This window comes from Hordeum vulgare, chromosome 4H, assembly GCF_904849725.1.
Source record: "Hordeum vulgare subsp. vulgare chromosome 4H, MorexV3_pseudomolecules_assembly, whole genome shotgun sequence".
In the NCBI taxonomy this organism is placed as follows: Eukaryota; Viridiplantae; Streptophyta; class Magnoliopsida; order Poales; family Poaceae; genus Hordeum; species Hordeum vulgare.
Window position 1 is genome coordinate 432,184,025 of NC_058521.1, and position 16,011 is coordinate 432,200,035.

Consider the following 16,011-nt stretch of genomic DNA (forward strand, 5'->3'; position numbering starts at 1 on the left):
CAGGAGCATCTTCTTGATTTTCATCAGTGCTAGGAATGATTTCTTTAGCAATTTCCTCAGTAGGAACAATGTCTTCAGTAGCTTTGAGCTTTATTGCTTCCTCAGGAGACAGCTTATCTGGATCAGGAGGCAATTGCTCTCTTTGCGAACCATTAGTTACATCGAACCGCACATCTACAGTTTCAACAACCTTGTTGTGATAGGTGTTGAAGACTCTGTAGGTGTGCGAGTCCTTTCCATAACCAAGCATAAAACCCTCATGTGCGTTAGGTGCAAACTTTGAGCTATAGTGAGGATCTCTAATCCAACATTTTGCACCGAAGACTTTGAAATAACTTACATTGGGTTTCTTGTCAGTGAGGAGTTCATATGAGGTTTTCTTGAGGAATTTGTGAAGATATACCCTGTTGATGATATGGCAAGTAGTGTTGATTGCTTCAGGCCAGAAACGACGAGGAGTCTGATATTCTTCAAGCATGGTTCGTGCCATCTCAACTAGAGTCTTGTTCTTTCTTTCAACGACGCCATTCTGTTGAGGAGTATAAGGAGCAGACAATTCGTGAGTAATACCAAGTTCATCAAGATAATTATCAAGACCAGTGTTTTTGAATTTAGTTCCATTATCACTCCTGATGTGTTTGATCTTGACGCGGAAGTTCGTCGAGGCCCTTGAGGAAAATCGTTTGAAGACTTCCTGCACTTCAGTTTTATATAGAATGATATGCACCCAAGTGTATCTGGAATAATCATCAACTATGACAAAGCCATATAAAGATGCAACATTTGTTAGAGTGTCATAATGAATAGGTCCAAAAATAGATCCATGTGAAGCAATTCAAATGGACGAGTAGTGGTCATGATAGTCTTCGAGGGGTGTTTGGATCTGGTCATTTTCCCAGACTCACAAGCACCGCAGAGGTGGTCCTTGAGGAATTTGACTGATTCGATGCCAATGACATGCTTCTTCTTCGCCAGTGTGTGCAAGTTCCTCATGCCTGCATGACCAAGTCTTCGATGCCATAGCCACCCTTCTGAGGTTTTTGCAAGTAAGCAAGTGGCTGGTTGAGGACCTAAAGAGAAATCAACAATGTACAAATCCCCTCTTTTAACACCTTCGAAGACTTTGGATTTGTCAGATTCCATGATGACAACACATCTATACTTTCCAAAGATAACAACCATATCAAGATCACAAAGCATTGAGACTGACATGAGGTTAAACCCAAGGGATTCAACAAGCATCACTTTGTTCATGTGCCTGTCCTTGGAAATAGACACTTTGGCAAGTCCCAATACCTTGCTTTTACATTTTTCAACATAAGTGATTTGCTTCAAGGGTGATGGAGTTAGTGGCATATTCATCAGCAAGCTTTTTTCACCAGTCATGTGATGTGTGTAGCCACTATCAAGAACCCACTCAGTACTCTTGGGTTTGTCATCCTACAGATGAATTAGTACAGCTTACCATCTCATATGCTTCAGACTTGAAGAATATGATATCAATTTCATCAGATAGGAATATCATCATAAACATAAATTATGAGGATGTGTGAAATATTTTCATTTCATCAATATTAGCTTGCGTCCTATCAAACATTTTCCTAAAGTCTCCAGCAAATTCTTCAGATGATGATTTTCATCTGGAGACCTGACCTACAAAAGTGATTAGTTTAATTTCTTCACCACCCACATCTGAAGGGGTGGTAAAGCATTCATCATCCTGCGAGCACCATATGAGAAAGGGGGCATTGAAGCTAATGCACTTCTCTTAACAGTAGGAGGGTTAAAGTACTCAAATGAATATGCAGAGAATTTCTTTGAGGATTTATGAACATAATGGTTTGAAGAATAGCGCTCATATTCATATTCCTTGTAATTTCCGTGCATGTTAGAAGCATTAGCACGGGTACGAGCATAGTTTTGACCAGTTGAGGATTCTGATCCTCTTGAAGACTTTGGTCCTCCTGAGGAATTTGATCTGGGGTTCACATTCTTCATAGGTGGTGTCATGCGGACATTCACCTAAAGATTTTCAAGGCAACTTTTGGGGACCCAGATTTTCCTCAGGGGTGGTCCATTCCTGCACTTAGTTCCAACATATTGAGCAAATACTTCACGAGGTTGATTTTTGAACAGTTTATAGTTGGAGTCAAATGACTCATCTGAGGAATAGGATAATTCACATGCAAAGCCTGTTAGATTGGATGGATCAACAGGAGGCCCTTTAGCAGCAACCCATGAGGTTTCGGGATACTGCTAAGGTTTCCAGTATGATCCATCAGCATTCCATTTCCTCTCAAAGGTAATTCCTTCTTTCCTCGGGTTCCTATTCAAAATCTGCTTCTTGAGCACATCGCAAAGGGTTTGGTGCCCTTTGAGACTTTTGGACATGCCTGTCACATACAATTCCTTCAGCCCTGCATTTTCATCAATGACATTTGTGGTTTACTCAAGTGAGGAATTTGATACCACAGGAGCAGTTGAAGAATATGTAGCAATAGAAGCATTTGATGATTCTGGTGAAGAATTAGCAGTTTCACGTTCGATGCATTTAAGACCTGGAGGAATGAATTCAGCCTGAGCGGCACCGATCTTTTGAGCGAGTAATGAATCATTTTCCATACGAAGATCATCATGAGAAATCCTCAGCTTCTCAAGATCAAGTTTCCTTTGAAGAAATTCATAGGAAAGTTTCTCATGATCAGCGAGGAGTGTGACATGACGATCTTGAAGATTACCAAATCTGGACTGAAGACTTTTCATATCTTCAGTGAGGATTTGGGTAAGATTCATTTCATCATTCAACAGATCATCGCTTCTGTCTAGCAGTTTCTGAAGCTTTTCTAGGGCAGTTTGTTGTTTAGTAGCAATGATAGCAAGTTTACTATAACTGGGTTTTTTATAATCATCAGGTGCACAGTCACTTGAATCAGAGGAGGAAGCATCATTCGGTACCTTTGAACCTTTTGCCATGAAGCAATAGGTTGGAGCAAAGTCATCAACATAGTCATCAGTGTGGATGGTGTTATCATTTTCTTCAAGGTTGAAGATTGACTTGCTGACGAATGTGGTTGCAAGTTCAAGACTAGCTTGTCCAGATTCTGAGTCTTCATCGGAACCCTTCTCTTCTTCACATTCCTCGGATTCTGCCTCAGAATCCATTTCTTTGCCAATAAGTGCCCGAGCTTTTCTGAAACTAGTCTTCTTGTGCGATGAGGACTTTGAGGATGAGGATTTTGAAGATTTCTTCTTTTTCTTCAAGTCATCAGAACTTTCATCCTTGTATTTCTTCTTCTTTGATTCATTTACCCAACGAGGACAATCAGCAATGTAGTGACCTGATTTCTTGCATTTGTGGCAGGTTCTTTTCTTGTAGTCCTCAGATGAAGATTCTGATTTCCTCATATCTCTTCTTGAAGATTTACCAAACTAACCACGTCTTGTAAACTTCTGGAATTTCCTCACGAGCATTGCAAGCTCCTATCCAAATTCTTCAGGATCACCAATGCTGCCATACGAGTCTTCTTCTTCGGATGAGGAAATTGATTTGGCCTTCAGTGCACGAAGTCTAGAATAGCTTGGTCCATATAGATCTCTCTTTTCTTCTTGATGGAATTCATGAGTATTGAGTCTTTCGAGTATATCAGCAGGATCAAGCATCTTGTAGTCTGGTCTTTCTTGAATCAACAGAACTAAAGTATCAAATGAAGAATCCAAAGATCTTAGCAGTTTCTTCACAACTTCATGATTAGTAATGTCTCGAGCACCTAGTGCTTGCAGTTCATTTGATATGTCAGTGAGGCGATCAAAGGTATCTTGGCAGCTTTCGTTGTCAAGCCTCTTGAAGTGATTGAAGAGATTGCGAAGAACATCAACACGAGAATCACGCTGGGTTGATACTCCTTCATTTACTTTGGACACCCTTGCCCAGATTAGTTTTGCTGAGCCCAAAGCACTCACCCTGCCATACTGACCTTTGCTCAGATGGCCACAAATGATATTCTTCGCTTGAGAATCAAGTTGCTTCAATTTCTTCACATCAGCGGCACAGACCATAGCAGTGATGATAGGGACACCATCTTCCACAATATACCAGATCATTGTCAATAGCTTGTAGATGCATCTCCATCTTGGTTTTCCAGAAGGGAAAGTCTTTTCCTTCGAAAGTAGGACATCCTGCAGTAACCTTGATCATGCCTGCAGTCGACATAACTAAAACTCTAGGTGGTTAAACCAAAATCACACAGAACAAGGGAGTACCTTGCTCTGATACCAATTGAAAGTGCGTTATATCGACTAGAGGGGGGTGAGTAGGATATTTTTAGAATTTCATCACTGAGGAAATTCCTCACTCATGACTAACTTGCAGCGGAAACAACAAAGGATGAGGGGTGCAAAGTATCACTACAGCAGTTTTCAGGATGAGGAATATGGAAAACAGTTTGCACAGTACGCAGGCACGGAGAAAGAAGGTGAGGATTAGATCGCGTGAAGAATTTGGGGTTGAGGAATTTCAGAGAAAGTCTTCAGCAAATTCTTCAAACAGTGACGATGAAAATCTTCAACATATAATACTGAGGAATTGAAAGAGTTGAAGAAATAGAACCCGTATCACAGTGAAGACATTGGTTGATGACCGAGTTCCAACTGTTGTGACAGTTGTACGTCTGGTTTGGAGCGGCTTGGTATTGAAACCAAAAGACACACAGTCCCTACCGTATTCCCCTTGAGCTAAGGACACACAGTCCTCGCCCAACACTTGTGGTAAGTCTTCAGGGCAGACTTCCAAACCCTCACAAACTTGGTCACCCAGCGATCCACAATTGACTGCTGGATTGCTCTAGACCATGACGCCTAACCATCTGGAGGATGCACAGTCCTCAAAGGTAAAAGGCTTCAGTTCCACATAGGAACAAATTCTTCAGTGATGCTCAATCACTTGGTTTTTGGTTTTTGGTTTGGCGTTTGGGGTATTTCCTCACTAATGATTTACTCTCGAAGACTCTGAGGAATTTGGGTTGCTCTTATGACAAGTGTGAGTTTCTAACGGAGCAGCCAACCAGCTAATGGTTGTGGGGGCGGCTATTTATAGCCTGGGAGCATCCCAACATGATTTGACTTTAATGCCCTTAAATAATATGATCGTTGGAGTGGATAAGATCGGTGATGTGGCGCGAATTGCGGCAATGGTCGTGACCCTCAACTGTGAGAGTCATCATGTCTCTCATATTCCTCACTTGAGGCTTTTGGTAGGATTAGGCTTGGGTTGAGCATCATGAGGAAATTCATTCCAAAGTGTTACCTCGACCCCCTTTAACAGTACGGTGTTCCTATGACTCAAGAGTGAAGAAAATAAAACAGAAAGAATAAATCTTCATGCTTCAAAGTCTTCGGATTGATTTTCTTCACGACACACCGAATTCCTCATCTTCAATATCTTCATGAGGATTATCAATTTCATCGCAATTTCTTCGCAATTCAATTCTTCAACAGAAGACCAATTTCTTCAGTTGAAGATATACATTTTTAGGGGTCGATATTCATCGAATATTTCAAACTCCTCAGCGACTTATAGATCATGTGTACACTCATGAACACATTAGATACTTAACCTATAAGTCTTCAAACCACCAAAATCACTAAGGGGCACTAGATGCACTTATAGTCTCACATCAACTAGGCGTACCAACGGGCTATGGAGATGCCCATCGGTAGATGTCAATGCAAGGAGTAGGTATTGTCATGCAAATGATGCACTAGAGCTATAAGTGTATGAAAGATCAACTAAAGCTAAGTGGGCTGTGCATGAAACTTGCTTGCTCATGAAGACCTTGGGCATTTGTGGAATCCCATCATCGGAATATGCAAGACAAGTTTATATTGGGGAACATTGCATGGGAAACAAAAATTTCCTACACTTCACCAAGATCAATCAAGGAAATGAACATCTACAAGACGAGAGATCGGATCCACATACCCTTGTAGATCACTAAGCGGAAGTGTTAAGAAATGTGGTTGATGTAGTCGAACGTCTTTCCGATCCAAATCGCAAGCCGTCCCGTGATCTAATCACAATCTAGTGTCGAACGGAGGGCACATGCGTGTTCAACACATGTATAGCTTTGATGATGTCCTCGCCTTCTTAATCCAGCAAGAGGGGCGAATTAGTAGATGAGTTCCGGCAGCACGACGGCGTTGTGATGGTGGTGGTAAATAATAATCTCCCCAGGGCTTCGCCAACCACAACGGGAACTATTATGGAGGATGAACTAGAGGGGCGGGGTTGCCGGCACACATCTTGCGAAAATATTCATGTCCACCGGGTGCTAGCCCTGCCCCTCCATTTATATGTTGAGCCCTCGAGTCGTTTCTTGGAGAAAGATCCTCCTCAAAGTCGGTTTGGCACACAAGGCAAGAGTCCTCCTCAGAATCCAGGACGAGACGCCAGTGTCCTTGGCGTCTGGCCCCACACGCGAGGGTCCCTCGCATCTCGCCCCTGGCCTTCGCAAAACTTCTTTTGCTGCTTTCAAAAGCCTCGTGGGCTTTACCCCTTGGCCCAAATAAAGTGTTCTCGTACCCGAACATTTCGGGAAACATCTGAAACCCCTTCAGGTGAATTCTGAAACCCTTCCGGAGACCAAACACTATTATCCCATATATCAATCCTTACCTCCCGACTATTCCAGAGCTCCTCGTCATGTGTGTGATCTTATCCGGAACTCTGAACAACCTTCAGTCACCAACATAACAAGTCAACTATACTTATATCATCACCAAACGTTAAGTGTGTAGACCCTGCAAGTTCGAGAACTATGCAGACATGACCGAGACACTCTCCGGTCAATAACCAATAGCGGGACCTGGATGCCCATATTGGTTCCTACATATTCTACGAAGATCTTTATCGGTTGAACCCCTATGTCAAGGATTCAGTTAATCTCGTATGTTGTTTCATTTGTCCATTTGTATGTTACTTGCCCGAGATTCGATCGTCGGTATCTCCATACCCAGTTCAATCTCGTTAATGACGAGTCTCTTTACTCGTTCTATAATACAATATCCCATGACTAACTCTTTAATCACATTGCTTGCAAGCTTGTTGTGATGTTGTATTACCGAGTGGGCCCTGAGATACCTCTCCGTCACACGGAGTGACAAATCATGGTCTTGATCCATGCCAACTCAACAGACTCCTCGGAGATAGCTGTAGAGTACCTTTATAGTCACCCAGTTATGTTGCAACGTTTGATACACATAAGGTACTCCTCCGATTTTAGTGAGTTACAAGATCTCATGGTTATAGGAACAGATAATTGACATGCACAAAATTGTAGCAATAAACTGACACGATCACATGCTACGTTCATAGTTTGGGTCTTGTCCATCACATCATTCTTCTAATGATGTGATCTTGTTATCAAATGACAACTCATATCTATGGCTAGGAAACCTTGACCATCTTTGATGAACGAGCTAGTCCATTAGAGGCTTACTAGGGGCAGTGTGTTGTCTATGTATCCACACATGTATTTGAGTTTCCAATCAGTACAATTCTAGCATGGATAATAAACGATTACCATGAACAAGGAAATATAATAATAACCATTTTATTATTACCTCTAGGGAATATTTACAACAGTCTCCCACTTGCACTAGAGTCAATAATCTAGCTCACATCACTATGCGATTTACATTGTAATGAATCTAACTCCCATACAGTTCTGGTGTTGATCATGTTTCGCTCGTGGAAGAGGCTTCGTTAATGGATCTGTAACATTCAGATCAGTGTGCATTTTGCAAATACTTATGTACTCCTCCTTGATATAATCGTGTATGTAACCTCTTGTGAAACCTTGGTTCCTTGTCTAGAGCAATGGCACCAGTGTTGTCACAGAACAGAATCATTGGATCAAGTGCAACTGGCACAACTCCAAGATCTATCATGAACTCCTTCATCCACACACCTTCTTTAGTCGCCTCTGAGGCAGTTATGTACTCCGCTTCGCATGTAGAATCAGCTACCACGTTTTGCTTGCAACGGCACCAGATTACCGCACCCCTCATTGAGAATAAATATGTATCCGGTTTGAGACTTAGAGTCATCCGCATCAATGTTAAAGCTTGCGTCGATGTAATTCTTTACAACGAGCTCTTTATCACCTCCATATACAAGAAACATTTCCTTAGCCCTTTTCAGGTACCTTAGAATATTCTTGACCACTGTCCATTGTTCCATTCCTGGATCACTTTGAAACCTCCCCGCCATACTTATGGCAAGGCTGACATCAGGTCTTGTGCACAACATTGCATACATGATAGAGCCTACGGGTGAAGCATAAGGGACGACACTCATCTTTTCTCTATCTTCTGCAGACACTCCGCATTGAGTCTTACTCAACTTCAAACCTTGCAACACAGACAAAAACTCCTTCTTGGACTGTTCCATTTTGAACTTCTTCAAAACTTTGTCAAGGTATGTGTTATGTGAATGTCCTATTAAGCGTCTTGATCTATATCTATAGATCTTGATGCCTAATATGTAATAAGCTTCTCCTAGGTCCTTCATTGAAAAACTCTTATTCAAATAATCCTTTACGCTTCCCAAAAGTTCTATATTGTTTCCAATCAGCAATATGTCATCCACATATAATATTAGTGTTGGGGAACGTCGCATGGGAAACAAAATTTTCCTACGCGCACGAAGACCTATCATGGTGATGTCCATCTACGAGAGGGGATGAGTGATCTACGTACCCTTGTAGACCGTACAGCAGAAGCGTTTAGTGAACGCGGTTGATGTAGTGGAACGTCCTCACGTCCCTCGATCCGCCCCGCGAACAATCCCACGATCAGTCCCACGATCTAGTACCGAACGGACGGCACCTCCGCGTTCAGCACACGTACAGCTCGACGATGATCTCGGCCTTCTTGATCCAGCAAGAGAGACGGAGAGGTAGAAGAGTTCTCCGGCAGCGTGACGGCGCTCCGGAGGTTGGTGATGACCTTGTCTCAGCAGGGCTCCGCCCGAGCTCCGCAGAAACGCGATCTAGAGGAAAAACCGTGGAGGTATGTGGTCGGGCTGCCGTGGAAAAGTCGTCTCAAATCAGCCCTAAAACCTCCGTATATATAGGTGGGAGGGAGGGGACCTTGCCTTGGGGCTCAAGGAGCCCCAAGGGGGTCAGCTGAGTCCAAGGGGGAAGGCTCCCCCCCCCCCAAACCGAGTTGGACTTGGTTTGGTGGGTGGGAGTCCTTCCTTCCCTTCCCACCTCCCTTTTTTTTTTCTTTTCTCTTTGATTTTCTTTCCTAGGCGCATAGGGCCCTTTTGGGCTGCCCCACCAGCCCACTAAGGGCTAGTGCGCCACCCTCAAGGCCTATGGGCTTCCCCGGGGTGGGTTGCCCCCCCCCCCCCCGGTGAACTCCCGGAACCCATTCGTCATTCCCGGTACATTCCCGGTAACTCCGAAAACCTTCCGGTAATCAAATGAGGTCATCCTATGTATCAATCTTCGTTTCCGGACCATTCCGGAAACCCTCGTGACGTCCGTGATCTCATCCGGGACTCCGAACAACATTCGGTAACCAACCATATAACTCAAATATGCATAAAACAACGTCGAACCTTAAGTGTGCAGACCCTGCGGGTTCGAGAACTATGTAGACATGACTCGAGAGACTCCTCGGTCAATATCCAATAGCGGGACCTGGATGCCCATATTGGATCCTACATATTCTACGAAGATCTTATCGTTTGAACCTCAGTGCCAAGGATTCATATAATCCCGTATGTCATTCCCTTTGTCCTTCGGTATGTTACTTGCCCGAGATTCGATCGTCAGTATCCGCATACCTATTTCAATCTCGTTTACCGGCAAGTCTCTTTACTTGTTCCGTAATACAAGATCCCGCAACTTACAATAAGTTACATTGCTTGCAAGGCTTGTGTGTGATGTTGTATTACCGAGTGGGCCCCGAGATACCTCTCCGTCACACGGAGTGACAAATCCCAGTCTTGATCCATACTAACTCAACTCACACCTTCGGAGATACCTGTAGAGCATCTTTATAGTCACCCAGTTACGTTGCGACGTTTGATACACACAAAGCATTCCTCCGGTGTGAGTGAGTTATATGATCTCATGGTCATAGGAATAAATACTTGACACGCAGAAAACAGTAGCAACAAAATGACACGATCAACATGCTACGTCTATTAGTTTGGGTCTAGTCCATCACGTGATTCTCCTAATGACGTGATCCAGTTATCAAGCAACAACACCTTGTTCATAATCAGAAGACACTGACTATCTTTGATCAACTCGCTAGCCAACTAGAGGCTTGCTAGGGACGGTGTTTTGTCTATGTATCCACACATGTAAATGAGTCTTCATTCAATACAATTATAGCATGGATAATAAACGATTATCTTGATATAGGAATTATAATAATAACTATATTTATTATTGCCTCTAGGGCATAATTCCAACAGTCTCCCACTTGCACTAGAGTCAATAATCTAGCCCTCACATCATCATGCGAATTACATTGTAATAAATCTAACACCCATACAGTTCTGGTGTTGATCATGCTTTGGCCGTGGAAGAGGTTTAGTCAGCGGGTCTGCTACATTCAGATCCGTGTGCACTTTGCATATATTTACGTCCTCTCCCTCGACGTAGTCGCGGATGAGGTTGAAGCGTCGTTTGATGTGTCTGGTCTTCTTGTGAAACCGTGGTTCCTTTGCTAAGGCAATGGCACCCGTGTTGTCATAGAACAAGGTTATTGGATTCAGTGCGCTTGGCACCACTCCAAGATCCGTCATGAACTACTTCATCCAGACACCCTCCTTAGCCGCCTCCGAGGCAGCCATGTATTCCGCTTCACATGTAGAATCTGCTACGACGCTTTGCTTGGAACTGCACCAGCTTACCGCACCCCCATTAAGAATAAATACATATCCGGTTTGCGACTTAGAGTCGTCCGGATCTGTGTCAAAGCTTGCATCGACGTAACCTTTTACGGCGAGCTCTTCGTCACCTCCATACACGAGAAACATCTCCTTAGTCCTTTTCAGGTACTTCAGGATATTCTTGACCGCTGTCCAGTGATCCACTCCTGGATTACACTGGAACCTACCGCCATACTTATGGCCAGGCTAACATCCGGTCTAGTGCACAGCATTGCATACATGATAGAATCTATGGCTGAAGCATAGGGGACGGAGCGCATATGCTCTCTATCTTCATCAGTTGCTGGGCACTGAGTCTTACTCAATTTCGTACCTTGTAAAACTGGCAAGAACCCTTTCTTGGACTGTTCCATTTTGAACCTCTTTAAAACTTTATCAAGGTATGTGCTTTGTGAAAGTCCTATCAGGCGTTTTGATCTATCCCTATAGATCTTAATGCCTAGAATGTAAGCAGCTTCTCCTAGGTCCTTCATAGAGAAACTTTTATTCAAGTAATCCTTTATGCTCTCCAAAAACTCCACGTTGTTTCCAATCAGCAATATGTCATCCACATATAATATTAGAAACGCCACAGAGCTCCCACTCACTTTCTTGTAAATACAAGATTCTCCAACCACTTGTATAAACCCAAATGCTTTGATCAACTCATCAAAGCGTTTGTTCCAACTCCGAGATGCTTGAACCAGTCCATAAATGGATCGCTGGAGCTTGCACACCTTGTTAGCATTCTTAGGATCGACAAAACCTTCGGGTTGTATCATATACAACTCTTCCTTAAGGAAACCGTTAAGGAACGCCGTTTTGACATCCATCTGCCAGATTTCATAATCGAAAAATGCAACTATTGCTAACATGATTCTGACGGACTTAAGCATCGCTACGGGTGAGAATGTCTCATCGTAGTCAACTCCTTGAACTTGTGAAAAACCCTTTGCCACAAGTCGAGCTTTATAAACGGTCACATTGCCGTCAGCGTCCGTCTTCCTCTTAAAGATCCATTTGTTCTGAATAGCCTTGCGGCCCTCAGGCAGTACTTCCAAAGTCCACACTTTGTTCTCATACATGGATCCTATCTCGGACTTCATGGCTTCTAGCCATTTGTTGGAATCTGGGCCCACCATTGCTTCTTCATAATTTGCAGGTTCATTGTTGTCTAACAACATGATTGATAAGACGGGATTACCGTACCACTCTGGAGCAGCACGTGGTCTCATCGACCTGCGTGGTTCAACAGAAACTTGAACCGGAGTTTCATGATCATCATCATTAACTTCCTCCTCAACCGGCGTCGCAATGACAGAGGTTTCCCCTTGCCCTGCGCCACCATCCAGAGGGATGAGAGGTTCGACAACCTCCTCAAGTTCTATCTTCCTCCCACTCAATTCTCTCGAGAGAAACTCCTTCTCGAGAAAAGCTCCGTTTTTAGCAACAAACACTTTGCCCTCGGATTTGAGATAGAAGGTGTACCCAACCGTTTCTTTTGGGTAACCTATGAAGACACACTTTTCCGCTTTGGGTTCCAGCTTTTCAGGCTGAAGCTTTTTGACATAAGCATCACATCCCCAAACTTTAAGAAACGACAACTTTGGCCTTTTGCCATACCACAGTTCGTATGGTGTCGTCTCAAAGGATTTTGATGGTGCCCTATTTAAAGTGAATGCAGCTGTTTCTAATGCATAACCCCAAAAAGATAACGGCAAATCGGTAAGAGACATCATAGATCGCACCATCTCTAATAAAGTACGATTACGACGTTCGGACACACCATTACGCTGTGGTGTTCCAGGCGGTGTCAACTGTGAAACAATTCCACATTGTCTTAAGTGAGCACCAAACTCGAAACTCAGATATTCACCCCCACGATCAGACCGTAGGAACTTGATCTTCTTGTTACGATGATTTTCCACTTCACTCTGAAATTGCTTGAACTTTTCAAATGTTTCAGACTTGTGCTTCATCAAGTAGACATAACCATATCTACTCAAATCGTTAGTGAAGGTGAGAAAATAACGATATCCGCCGCGCGCCTCTACGCTCATCGGACCACACACATCGGTATGTATGATTTCCAACAAGTCACTTGAACGCTCCATAGTTTCGGAGAATGGAGTCGTAGTCATCTTGCCCATGAGGCATGGTTCGCACGTGTCAAGTGAATCAAAGTCAAGTGACTCCAAAAGTCCATCAGCATGGAGTTTCTTCATGCGCTTTACACCAATATGACCTAAGCGGCAGTGCAACAAAAATATGGCGCTATCATTGTTAACTCTAACTCTTTTGGTCTCAATGTTATGTATATGTGTATCGCTATCAAGATTCAATATGAACAATCCTCTCACATTAGGTGCATGACCATAAAAGATGTTACTCATAGAAATAGAACAACCATTATTCTCTGACTTAAAAGAGTAACCGTCTCGCATTAAACAAGATCCAGATATAATGTTCATGCTCAACGCAGGCACTAAATAAAAATGATTTAAGTTCATCACTAATCCTAATGGTAACTGAAGTGAAACTGTGCCGACGGCGATTGCATCAACCTTGGAACCATTTCCTACGCGCATCGTCACTTCATCTTTCGCCAGCCTTCGTCTATTCCGTAGTTCCTCTTTCGAGTTGCAAATATGAGCAACAGAACCGGTATCGAATACCCAGGCACTACTACGAGAGCCGGTTAAGTACACATCAATAACATGTATATCAAATATACCTGATTTTTCTTTGGCCGCCTTCTTATCAGCCAGATACTTGGGGCAATTGCGCTTCCAGTGACCCATACCCTTGCAATAGTAGCACTCTGTTTCAGGCTTAGGTCCAGCTTTGGGTTTCTTCGTCGGATTGGCAACAGGCTTGCCGCTCTTCTTTGAATTACCCTTCTTGCCTTTGCCGTTTCTCTTGAAACTAGTGGTCTTATTCACCATCAACACTTGATGTTCTTTACGGAGTTCAGACTCTGCGACTTTCAGCATCGCAAACAACTCGCCGGGTGACTTGTTCATCCCTTGCATGTTGTAGTTCAACACAAAGCCTTTATAGCTTGGCGGCAGTGATTGAAGGATTCTGTCAGTGATAGCCTCTTGCGGGAGTTCAATCCCCAGCTCAGCTAGACGGTTTGAGTACCCAGACATTTTGAGCACATGTTCACTGACAGACGAGTCTCCTCCATTTTGCAAGCATAGAATTTATCGGAGGTCTCATACCTCTCGATCCGGGCGTTCTTTTGAAAGATGAACTTCAACTCCTGGAACATCTCAAATGCTCCATGATGCTCAAAGCGACGTTGAAGTCCTGGTTCTAAGCCATACAAAACTGCACATTGAACTACTGAGTAGTCCTCCTTACGTGCTAACCAAGCGTTCTTAACATCCTGATCAGCCGTAGCGGGTGGTTCATCTCCTAGCGCAGCATTAAGGACATAATCCTTCTTCCCAGCTTGTAAGATTAGCTTAAGATTACGAGCCCAGTCTACAAAGTTGCTTCCATCATCTTTCAACTTAGCTTTCTCTAGGAACGTATTAAAATTCAGGGTGACAGTCGCGTGAGCCATGATCTACAACACAAATATATTCAAAGTGGACTTAGACTATATTCAAGATAATTAGAGTTTAACTTAATCAAATTATTTGCTAAACTCCCACTCAAAAAGTACATCTCTCTAGTCATTTGAGTGGTTCATGATCCACTTACACTAGCTCAAGTCCGATCATCACGTGAGTTGAGTATAGTTTCACCGGTAAGCATCAGTATGCTAATCATATCATCTATATGATTCATGATCGACCTTTCGGTCTCATGTGTTCCGAGGCCATGTCTGCGCATGCTAGGCTCGTCAAGCTTAACCCGAGTGTTCCGCGTGCGCAACTGTTTTGCACCCGTTGTATGTGAGCGTTGAGTCTATCACACCCGATCATCACGTGGTGTCCCGAAACGACGAACTGTAGCAACGGTGCACAGTCGGGGAGAACACAGTTTCGTCTTGAAATTTTAGTGAGAGATCACCTCATAATGCTACCATCATTCTAAGCAAAATAAGGTGCATAAAAGGATTAACATCACATGCAATTCATAAGTGACATGATATGGCCATCATCACGTGCTTCTTGATCTCCATCACCAAAGCACCGGCACGATCTTCTTGTCACCTGCGCCACACCATGATCTCCATCAACGTGTTGCCATCGGGGTTGTCGTGCTACTCATGCTATTACTACTAAAGCTACATCCTAGCAAAATAGTAAACGCATCTGCAAGCACAAACGTTAGTATAAAGACAACCCTATGGCTCCTGCCGGTTGCCGTACCATCGACGTGCAAGTCGATATTTTCTATTACAACATGATCATCTCATACATCCAATATATCACATCACATCGTTGGCCATATCACATCACAAGCATACCCTGCAAAAACAAGTTAGACGTCCTCTAATTTTGTTGTTGCATGTTTTACGTGGTGACCATGGGTATCTAGTAGGATCGCATCTTACTTACGCAAAACACCACAACGGAGATATATGAGTTGCTATTTAACCTCATCCAAGGACCTCCTCGGTCAAATCCGATTCAACTAAAGTTGGAGAAACCGACACTTGCCAGTCATCTTTGAGCAACGGGGTTACTCGTAGCGATGAAACCAGTCTCTCGTAAGCGTACGAGTAATGTCGGTCCAAGCCGCTTCAATCCAACAATACCGCGGAATCAAGAAAAGACTAAGGAGGGCAGCAAAACGCACATCACCGCCCACAAAAACTTTTGTGTTCTACTCGAGAAGACATCTACGCATGAACCTAGCTCATGATGCCACTGTTGGGGAACGTCGCATGGGAAACAAAATTTTCCTACGCGCACGAAGACCTATCATGGTGATGTCCATCTACGAGAGGGGATGAGTGATCTACGTACCCTTGTAGACCGTACAGCAGAAGCGTTTAGTGAACGCAGTTGATGTAGTGGAACGTCCTCACGTCCCTCGATACGCCCCGCGAACAATCCCGCGATCAGTCCCACGATCTAGTACCAAACGGACGGCACCTCCGCGTTCAG